Source organism: Ovis aries, chromosome 4, assembly GCF_016772045.2.
Source record: "Ovis aries strain OAR_USU_Benz2616 breed Rambouillet chromosome 4, ARS-UI_Ramb_v3.0, whole genome shotgun sequence".
Taxonomy (NCBI): domain Eukaryota; kingdom Metazoa; phylum Chordata; class Mammalia; order Artiodactyla; family Bovidae; genus Ovis; species Ovis aries.
Window position 1 is genome coordinate 84,708,889 of NC_056057.1, and position 12,038 is coordinate 84,720,926.

The 12,038-nt window shown below is 37.8% G+C and overlaps 1 pseudogene; it reads left to right on the forward strand.

Annotated features, from left to right (window-relative positions):
- The first annotated feature begins 321 nt into the window (after window positions 1-321).
- On the forward strand, window positions 322-1,592 carry LOC101121930 (spermatid perinuclear RNA-binding protein-like; annotated as a pseudogene).
- Window positions 1,593-12,038: the final 10,446 nt, after the last annotated feature.

The window sequence follows — 12,038 nt, forward strand, 5'->3', positions numbered from 1 at the left end:
AGGACACTGTAAAAACAGTGCTAAGGGGAAAGTTCATAGCAATACAGGCATACCTCAAGAAACAAGAAAAAAGTCAAATAAATAACCTAACTTTACACCTAAAGCAACTAGAAAAGGAAGAAATGAAGAACCCCAGAGTTAGTAGAAGGAAAGAAATCTTGCAAATTAGGGCAGAAATAAATGCAAAAGAAACAAAAGAGGCCATAGCAAAAATCAACAAAGCCAAAAGCTGGTTCTTTGAGAAGACAAATAAAATTGACAAACCAGGAGACCGGAGCCACGAGCACCACCAGGGCAGCAGCCACCGCCGCCGCCGCCACTGGGCTGAGGAGCCGGAGACGCAGGCTGATGAGGTGGCGGTGGCAGCGGAGCTGGAGCAGGGACCGGGCGCGGGCAGAGCACAGCGGTGCGTACTCTAAAGAACAAGCCTTCAGATATCTTTGCCATATTGACTCTGAGCCATCAGGGGACTCAGGCTTATGAGGAGGTACTGTCACACAAAGCAGTGTCTAGTGAAGACGACAAGAACGAGGGGAAAGGATCGGAAGAAGAAGCTAAAATACTGTAGAAAACCATGAGACCTATCGGATCTTTTGCTAATGATGATCGCCATGTAATGGTGAAACATTCGACAATTTATCCATCTCTGGAGGAAGTTGAAGCTGTTCAGAATATGGTATCTACTGTTGAGTGTGCTCTTAAACATGTCTCAGATTGGCTGGATGAAACAAGTAAAGGCACAAAAGCAGAGGGGGAGACAGAAGTAAAGAGGGAAGAGGCTGTAGACACCTATTCCAAGGATCAAGGTGGTCGGACATTGTGTGGTGTAATGAGGATTGGCCTGGTTGCAAAAGGCTTGTTGATTAAAGATGATATGGACTTGGAGCTGGTTTTAATGTGCAAAGCCAAACCCACAGAAACCCTGTTAAATACAGTCAAAGATAATCTTCCTATTCAGACTCAGAAACTCACAGAAGAGAAATATCAAATGGAACAATGTGTCGATGAGGCATCTATTATAATTCGGAATACAAAAGAACCTATGCTAACTTTGAAGGTGATACTTCCCCTCTAATTAGAGACGAATTGGAGAAGAATGATGGAGAAAAGCTTGCGATGAAAGATCCTCCGGATTAATTGGACAGGCAGAAATGCCTGAATGCCTTGCCGTCTCTTCGACATGCCAAATGGTTTCAGGCAAGGGCAAATGGATTAAAGTCATGTGTAATTGTCCTCTGCATTCTCCGTGATTTGCGCAACAGAGTCCCCGCATGGGCACCATTAAAAGGATGGCCACTAGAGCTTATACGTGAACAGTCTATAGGTACTTGTAATAGAACTTTGGGCGCTGGGGAGGCCTTGAGACGAGTAATGGAGTGTTTGGCATCTGGAATTCTACTTCCTGGGGGTCCTGGTCTTCATGATCCTTGTGAGCGAGATCCAACAGATGCTCTGAGCTATATCACCATCCAGCAAAAAGAAGATATTACCCACAGTGCACAGCATGCACTCAGACTATCAGCCTTTGGTCAGATTTATAAAGTGCTGGAGAGGGACCCCCTTCCATCTAGCAAGCCTTTTCAGTAATATTCCTGGTCTTCTCTGTCAGTAATTTCACCTCTTTCATCAACACCAAATATCCAGATATAACCAGTGAGCAAATCCCACTAATTCTATTCACTTATCTCTTAAATTTCCCTGCTGCCAATCCCCAAATTTAATGCCCAGTTCCTGTACTCATAATCTCCTGTTAGGACTATGGTGATAATCTTCTAGCACTCTTCTCCACCTCCAGCCTCACACTTCTAATCCATTCTGTATACTACCAATGCAACAATCTTTCCAGTCATCACAAATGTTTAAAACCTCCCAGTAGCTCCAATATGTCATACTAACGTTTTGCCCAGTTTTCTATAGGGCAGAGTTTCCTCAGGGTGGAGTTTTGACACTGGGAAGAGTGATCCAGCGATGTGTTAGAAAATCAATGTAGTCAGTCAAAACCAGGATTTTAAACAAAATAAAATGAAATAGACTAGAAACATAAGGTTAGAATATAAAGTATGCATTTATTACCTCATAAGATGCAATAGTTGGTAAAATTTTAATTTTTTGTGTTTATGCTCATGTAATAGAAAATACATTTTATTATGAATTGTGCCTTAAAAAGTTTGAAAAGTACTTCTGTAGATCATATATATCTCTTTATAATCTTGCTTTTGCCTATTTTTCTACTCTAAAACTCCAAAGTTTCAGCCAGTTTCTGTTAGAATGATTAAGTCATACTGTTTTTTGCCTTGAGAGAATCTCATAGTATTCTCCTGATGAAATGTTTCCCCTCACACCTTCTGGTCATACTACTCATTTTTCAAAATGCATCTTCTGCTTCCATGCACTCTCCTCCTTGCGATCCTATTACTCCATCTCTCACTGGCTGCACTGAACAGGTCTGAAATAGCTTTGTGATGTAGAACTGTTAGATTCTTATCATTTGATCTCCAAGAGTATGAGGTAAGCAATAGATAGCTATTTCCCAATAACTGAAATTAATTAGGCAGCAAGCCAACTCTCCCACAAATTCCTCTAGAAATTATCAAATAGTCACAAACCCTCTATGAGCTCAGAAAATCCTGCCTTTCATTTCTTTTATTACTTAGATGCAAATTGGTACAATAAGTGTTTAGGAAGATAGAAATGACGATTATGTATGCAAGAAGGAAAGAGACACATATATAATCTTGGACTTTTGGACTCAGAGGGAGAGGGAGAATGGGATGATTTGGGAGAATGACATTCTAACATGTATACTATCATGAATTGAATCCCCAGTCTATGTCCAGCATGCTTGGGGCTGGTGCATGGGGATGACCCAGAAAGATGTTATGGGGAGGGAGGTAGGAGGGGGGTTCATGTTTGGGAATGCATGTAAGAATTAAAGATTTTAAAATTTAAAAAATAAAAACTAAAAAAAAAATTGCATAAAAGGTAGTCCAAGCCTCATCTGAACTGTTTTGTTTGAAAGTAAGCCTACAGAGCATTTCCTTGGTGTATGGAACATATATTAGGCTGGCTAGATTCTTATACCTATTAATACAAATTAGAAGGATGGCTCCAAAAATCTTTTGTTCAGATAACATGTTTCCAATATTATTAATTACATCAATGAAAATCCATACCTACCAATAATTAGCTAGTATACCATTAATTTTACAAATGTAGATTACAATGATGTAAAATAACAAAACCTCTTGATTTGATCAAGTTAAAGATAGCAGAGGCTTGTAGTTCTCCCTAGAATGACATTTCATATTAAGATGATCTAATTCTGGACAGTGAATTTCAGATTGGGGAATGCTTTAAACTCTAATTTGAACTGTTATTTGCCTGATATCATCCTATCTGTGACTGAAGTATTTTAAATTATAGACATTGCTACACCAAAACAATTATCATTAATATGCCTTGACTGTTTAATCATGATATATTTAAAAATGAATTCAGCTTGTAAGTACACTAGTAATGATGACTGTGAAAGTCCAAAGTGAGTGTATGTGTGTGTGTGTGTGTGTGTGTGTGTGTGTATGAGAGAGAGATCTATTCATTAGAGTACGTAGCTGCTAAAACAGAATAAGGCATAAAGTTCACATAACAAACCAAGCAAAACTACAAGAGAAAAATATTTCCCTGAAGAGAACTTAATACTGTTAAAGCTTGTAGCCCATATCCAGGCAAATTAAATCATTCTTTTTTCCTATATTCCTACTGCATCATGTACACTTTACTATTTTAAGTATTGTAATTGGAACAGGATGCCTGAATACAACACTTCTCTCCCCATATTTGAATGAGCTTTCTACAATATAAATGTCAGAATTCCAAAGTGATTATGAATCTTTCACTTCCACGTACAGAATTAAGTTTCCAAGAAATTGTATCCTGGTAGACCCAGGGACGGGGGAGCCTGGTAGGCTGTTGTCTATGGGGTCGCACAGAGTGGAACATGACTGAAGTGACTTAGCAGCAGCAGCAGCAGACCCAGGAGCCCAATAACATTTGTAAGAAGGGGACAGGGACCATGAAAAGAAGTGATTGGTGAATAGAGAAAATTGTTACCCTAATCACAGCTCCAATCATTCCTTTCAGGGAAGTGAAGGAGGATGTAACCTATAAAATGTACCAAGGTTAGGTGTTTAATTGGGGAAAAGAAAACAGACAGTGGACTAAGGACTTCCAGAGGAAGAGAATGGTAGAGAGACTAACTGCTTTGGTGGTGGAGTCAGAGAGTAAGGGCTGCTCCACTTCATTAGGATATAATTAAAAACCAAAATATCCTCTCAGCCCATAAATCCTCTTCACAAAAGAGAAAATAAAACAATTCTATTACTGAATAAGCATTAAACCAGAATATGAAGCCCATTAAAGCAACCTGCTAAAGAGTTTGCAAAGACAGAAAGGAATCTCAATGTTTCACATAGTCAATGAGATACAACACATTGCATGGGTGATCTCAAACATATTAGTACTCAAATACGAGGACCTGACAGCAACATTCATCACACATAGTTCATCCCAAATTCACTTGATAATTGGGGTAACTGTGTTAACTAGTTGGCTTTATTCAAAGGAAAAACAGTCTTTCGTACCATTATGAGAGAAGTTAGTTTTGCAACTTGGTGCTAGGTGGCACCATCCTGCCACTGGGAGATAGACGTGATATTTTCCTTGATTTTGAATCAAAGAGATAGCCTCCAAGTGCTTAAGAAAGACATTTCTAGGTTGTAAATCTGGTTTACTTAGCCTTTAAAAATAATTTACATAGATCTCTAAGGGACAGAAAAAGAAAGTACAGTTTTCTAAATAAATATTCTGAAAGAAAAAAAGGGAGGTTTTCTTTCTTTTTTGGCATTAGGGAAAATTATTGTTATTTTTAAAGATGTATATTTAGTCATAACTGAAATCAGTCTGTTTGCCTAAAATCCACTGAGACAAGGGATAGGTGAAAGCTTCCTGCTGATCAGATATGAACAAGAGAGAAAAATCCATGTGGGGTTAGTCAAATGTCCTGTTCTATAAGGTGTGAAAGAACAGTCAAAATGGAGTCGATATTGCTAAGGGAGCTAAAATTATTGAGGAAGGTAATTGAGGAAGTGTGACTTATGCATATTTCAGGCCAATGGAATCTGATGTTTGACCATGTTGTCTTAAGGTATTCATCCAGAACACCTGCCAGTGTTTCAGAAACTCAACATATTTACCAAACCTTATTCTAAAATAATTTTTGACAACTTTTATCCCTTAAGGACAGGTATTTTCCTTCTTGGTCAGAATCAATCATATTTCTGCCAACAAATTTAACAACATTGTCCCTTTTGCCTTTTTTAAGTGGTTTTTTTTTTTTTAATGTGGGCTATTTTTAAAGTATTTATTGAATTTGTTACAATACTGCTTCTGTTCTATGTCTTGTTTTGTGTTTTTTTTTGGCCCTGAGGCATATGGATCTTAGCTCCCTGACCAAGGATACAACCTGCACCCCCTGGCTTTTGACTTCATAAGCCCCTAAACTTATTTTCTTCCCTGGACCACTCATAGTTTGACCTAAATCTGTCTCCTAAATTGCAGTTCTAAGATCCCCAATAAATCTCTTTGTTCTCTACAACATTGATATTGATAATTGTTCAAAAAGGGTCATGTGAGGGTGACAGGGGCCTCAGTAGAAAGTCTTGAAAGTCACACACTTGATGGTCAGCGACTGTGGAAGGAGCCAACAAAGGTACCCAAAGTAAAGGTGCTTCTGCCCACTTCAAAGAAGCAGTGAAGATAAGGCTCAACAAAAAATATGAAGAACACTGATAAATAATTGGCTTCTCTCACCAAACAGGCCCATCCAGGGAGGCCACTTAAAATACATGCAAGGCTCAAAGGAGTGAAACTAGCACCTAAGAGTTATCCTATCCTCTTACTTCTTCTTCGCCCCTAGGTTTTGAACCTGGCAAGGAGCACGCTGGTTGCTAATCACTGGAGATGAGGTCTGGAGATGAGAATAGAAAGCACACCTGCCTTCCTGCAAATGCTTAGCCTGAAAGAAGGGGGAGATTTCCTGCTCCTCAGATATATGGGAAACTTGTATAGCTACCTTTGTACATATGTCTGTTTTCTTTATTATAACTAAGGAGTACTCATTATATAAAGTAATAAAAAAAACAAAGAGATAAATGGGGGGAGGGATAGCAGAATTATGTATTATCCCCCTGTAATGAAACATTTCCTGTATAAAATTAAAGTTTATCTCCAGTACCTATAAAATTATATAGTCTGCTGATTCTTTTGAAAACACCCTGATGCTGGGAAAGATTGAGGGCAGGAGGAGAAGGGGATGACAGAGGATGAGATGATTAGGCGGCATCACCAACTCAATGGACATGGATTTGGGTGGACTCCGGGAGTTGGTGATGCACAGGGAGGCCTGGTGTGCTGCAGCTCATGGGGTTGCAAAGAGTTGGACACAACTGAGCAACTGAACTGAACTCTTCATTAAGAATGCAGATTAATAGCCAAGAGTATATTCCTTGGCCCTTCAACACTAAGCTCAGCTATTCAATCAGTGTATGCCATTCGGCAAGTTATTTTACTCTCTTCCTTAATTTTCTTAGACAAAAAGTGAAGCCAAAAATAACCTACATAATTGAGTTGTGGTAAAGGTTAGTAGCAGATTATTAGTGAAAGTGAAGCCGCTCAGTTGTGTCCGACTCTTAGCGACCCCACCGACCGCAGCCTACCAGGCTCCTCCGTCCGTGGGATTTTCCAGGCAAGAGTACTGGAGTGGGTTGCCACTGCCTTCTCCAAAGTAAAGTATATAACAACACATATAACATGCAAGACTTGTTTTAAGTTTATATCTGGGTGGGAGGGCAGGACAGCAATATTAAGAAAGTAACTTCACTGCTAACGTTCAGATACACGAAAATACTATGTAATGAAATGAATTAGGTTTTGCTTAAGTAGGGCTTCCCTGGTGGCTCAGATGGTGGAAAACATCCACTGCAATGCAGGAGACCTAGATTCGATCCCTATTTATCACAAGCTGGACATATATAAACCAAATTGAGTTAATGTTCTTAACAAGTAACAAGAATTTCCCAATACCTGCTATGGACTATTGAAAATTAGAAGTACTTGCTAAGAAAATAGATCTTAACTGTTCTCCCAACACACACAATGATAGTTATGAGAGGTGATGGAGGTATCAACTAACTTACTGTAGTAATCATTTTATAATATAAATAAGTATCAAATCATCACATTGTACATCTTAAATTTACACAATGATATATGTCAATTATATCTAATAAAGTTGGAAGAAATACAAGAGGAAAAACAAGAAAATGGAAAGTGTAAACCAGCCCCAATCCTTGAATGTAGATTTAATATAAATTGCAAATTTTCCCTTTCTGAAATTTCTGCCATAATTTGTATGTGGCATAATATTCATATGTATATAGTTTGTACTCATCTAATTATTTCCTTTGTATAATTTATAATAAATAAAGTTACTATGCCAAAGGGTAATAGAATGATAATAGAATTTCTAAACAAAGAAACAATGTTTTTTTTTTCCTCTTCTCTCCCCTTCATTCTGCACAAGACCTGACACATAAAAGGCACTGATTGAAAGAAAGATATAATAACTTAACACATGAATATCAGAATGAATGAATTCATAAATGATTGTATGAGTAAATTAGATAGATACATAAATTAAGGATTGTCTTTCTCAGGACACTGCTTTTTATGTAATGCAGGTTCAGTTTTCTGATAGCTGGGATAAAGCCTTATAGCATTTGGATATAACCAAGTTTTAAACAAAATTTTGCTAAAATTTTTAAACTAGATATAATACTTAGTAAACTATTCATATCATAATAAATATAAAGCTTCCTTTTAAGGAATCTTTAACAGAGCAAATTCATGCAACATTAAACCTTACTGTAGAGCTTTCTGGAATTGGCCCAATAATTCAGTTTACAGAAATTGTGGAACTTTGGTTTTGTTTCATTACAGAATTAGCAGTTACACTAATGACTAAGAAATTGCTCTTGCTGCACATGAGTACAAACATTATAAAACAAAAATGACTGCTTAGCTTGGAGGTTCCCAAAATTTTTTGCACATTAGCATCACTTTGGAATCTTTAAAAAATTTCAAAGCTCAAGACCCACCCTAGACCATTTAAACCTCTGAAGGTGAAACATAGACATTCTTCTTTCTTTTTATTTTTTTGTATTTTACTTTTATTGTGGCATTCCAGCTGATTATAGGCAAGTTTGTGAATCAATGGCTTAACATATGGTTCAAGTTTCTGACTTACATTAGCATTAAGAGCAGGCACTCTGCAATAATTTTAATACTCCACCAAGCACCATTAAAGCTTTATTTTCATGTCTACTAAATCTGCTATGGAGAAAGATATATCTTTGGAAATCGTAATGTGCATATTTATTACACTTTTACTATTGCTGTACCAAGTGGCAAAAGTGTATTTATCTGTCATGGAAATAGCCACATCTGACTAGACATGCAAATGTTATATTTACAACTGTTTAGCCTCATGTTATAATACTGATAAATAAACCCCATGAATATATTTAAGTATTCCAGTTTATAATCCAGCTTAATGTAATCTCAGATTACTTTTTTTAAAAAACAGAAACTTTTACATTTCTTAAGACTTCAAATTATATTTTTAACAAAGAAGAACCTAAGTTTCTTTGCCATCATTCTTGTAATATCTCTGCATTCTCAAATTCTCACCACATCTTAAATGAAGAAATAACCATCATCCAAAAATATTATGTTCTTACCTCATAAATATACTCCTAGGTTAACAAATATCTTAGGGAACATAAAGAAAAGGCAAAGACAATATGCTTGTTTTTTAACACAGGAAACATTTTTTAAGAATTGTCCCCCTCCATTTCCTGGTTGAAGTTTTATTTCCTTCTGGTATCTAAACAGGGAAGAGTGAAGAGATAAGGAAAAATAGGGTAAATCTGACTTGGATATGTTTTTTCTCTCTCTTGTTTGGCAGATGCTAGAGTTCATATTCCTGGGTGGGTCTAGAAGATGGTTAAAGCTGATATCCTGCCTTTTAGCACACTATCAGTGGCTATTCAGAGGTTCCCTGCTGGACTTCTTTCTCCTTAGTTCCAGTGATCTAGGTGGAGGTATTTGGTGACTTCTTTTTCAAACCATGAAAGTGAAAGTGAAGTCGCTCAGTCGTGTCCGACTCTTTGCGACCCCATGGACTGTAGCCTACCAGGCTCCTTAGTCCATGGAATTTTCTAGGCAAGAGTACTGGAGCGGGTTGCCATTTCCTTCTCCAGGGGATCTTCCCAACCCAGGGATCGAACCCGGGTCTCCTACACTACAGGCAGACGCTTTACCATCTGAGCCACATAGACTATCATATTTATGTTGAGGGCCACTATCAATTACTGGGGTTGCTAAGAGAGGAGAGCCAAGATTCCCACATAATCACTCTGTCCTGATGGATGTGTCTGATGCAGGGGAAACATGTCTCATGAATTACTGATCCCCAGGAATCTTGGTCAGCGTCAAGACAGCATCACTCTCAAACTTCATACCACAAAAGCTAGTTAGCCAAATCACTTCTAACCTTCTAAGTTTCTATGGGCTGCATCCCAGGCCTGTTTCTGGATAGAGATGCAAAGAATATTTTCTCTCTCTCTCTCTCTTTTTTTTTTTTTTGTAAAATTTGTATATTCAGAGAAGTTATTTTCATACACTTACTTAGGTACCTGGCATTTATTTTCTCATGCTTCAGACAAAACTAAGATGAATCCCATTCTAATATTTTGCTAGTTATTCTCCTGTGTTTGTATGTTTTGTCTCTAAGTCTTTTATGGAAAAAGTTATCAAAAAATGCAAATAGACATACTTATACTACATGTAAATAATAAAAGTTAGAGCTGACAAGCCTGTTAAAATCTTATTGATCTGTGCTCTTGAGGTCAGGAAGGTAGATACATAATAAAGAACTATAAAGTGCTAATAAATACAAAAGGAGATATGTTCTCATTTAGGAGATTGTTCATATGTACAATATGTTCATCTCCAAGTTGTTGGAAACACATTCTCTTTTCCTGATGTTTTCAACCACACAGTTTTACTTAGAACCTATTTATTGTAATAGCTCTAGATAAGTCAGTACAAGAGGTAAAAGCAGATAATTCAAATGCCATTTCAAGATAAAGTAACTCCAGGTATTCTGGGGTTATCTTTACTTTCCTTAGAAATTTCCTAATGAAATGTAATTATAATACCTAGGAAGCAAAGAAATAAATTTTGATTGTCAATTACTTGTATGTAAACCAATAACTACATGTTGTCTTCTAAAAAATGTTCCTTTATTTCTAATTTAATTGACCATTTGAATTTTATAACATGAGCTATGAAGAACTGATGCTTTCCAACTGTGGTGCTGCGGAAGACTCCTAAGAGTCCCTTGGACAGCAAGGAGATCAAACCAGTCAATCTAAAAGGAAATCAGCCTTGAATATTCATTGGAAGGAATGATGCTGATGCCGAAGCTCCAATACTTTGGTCACCTGGTGCAAACAGCCAACTCACTGGAAAAGACTCTGATGCTGAGAAACATTGAGGGCAAAAGAAGAAGAGGGCTGCAGAGGATGAGATTGTGAAATAACATTACTGATTCACTGGACGTGAGTCTGAACAAATCCCAGGCAATGGTGGACAGGGAAGGCTGGCTTGCTGCAATCCTCAGGGTCACAAAGAGTCAGGCACCACTTAGTGACTGAACAACAACAAGAACAACATACCTATTTTGACACTGCTACCATGGCTGTCATATTTCTTGATTCTTAAAATCCTAGTGCTCAATATCTGTGTATTCAGTAATAACTAAACAAAAAATGTTTTAGAGATTGCTAAGTCAATAGCTTTCTATATTTATGAGTTTGTATCAAGAAGAGATGGCAAGAATACACAGAAGAACTCTACAAAGAAGATCTTCACGACCCAGATAATCACAATGGTGTGATCACTTACCTAGAGCCAGACATCCTGGAATGTGAAGTCAAGTGGGCCTTAGAAAGCATCACTACAAACAAAGCTAGTGGAGGTGATGGAATTCCAGTTGAGCTATTTCAAATCCTGAAAGATGATGCTGTGAAAGTGCTGTGCTCAATATGCCAGCAAATTTGGAAAACTCAGCAGTGGCCAGAGGACTGGAAAAGGTCAGTTTTCATTGCAATCCCAAAGAAAGGCAATGCCAAAGAATACTCAAACTACCACACAATTGGACTCATCTCACACGCTAGTAAAGTAATGCTTAAAATTCTCCAAGCCAGGCTTCAGTGATACATGAACTGTGAACGTCCTGATGTTCAAGCTGGATTTAGAAAAGGCAGAGGAACCAGAGATCAAATTGCCAACATCTGCTGGATCATCAAAAAAGCAAGAGAGTTCCAGAAAAACATTGATTTCTGCTTTATTGACTATGCCAAAGCCTTTGACTGTGTGGATCACAATAAACTGTGGGAAAGTCTGAAAGAGATGGGAATACCAGACCACCTAACCTGCCTCTTAAGAAGTCTGTATGCAGGTCAGGAAGCAACAGTTAGAACTGGACATGGAACAACAGACTGGTTCCAAATAGGAAAAAGGACTACGTCAAGGGTGTATATAGTCACCCTGCTTATTTAACTTCTATGCAGAGTACATCATGAGAAACACTGGGCTGGAGGAAGCACAAGTTGGAATCAAGTTTGCTGGGAGAAATATCAATAACCTCAGATATGCAGATGACACCACCCTTATGGCATAAAATGAAGAAGAACTAAAGAGCCTCTTGATGAAAGTGAAAGAGGAGAGTGAAAAAGTTGGCTTAAACCTCAACATTGAGAAAACTAAGATCACGGCATCCGGTCCCATCACTTCATGCAGATGGCGAAACTGGAAACAGTGGCTGACTTTATTTTTCTGGGCTCCAAAATCACTGC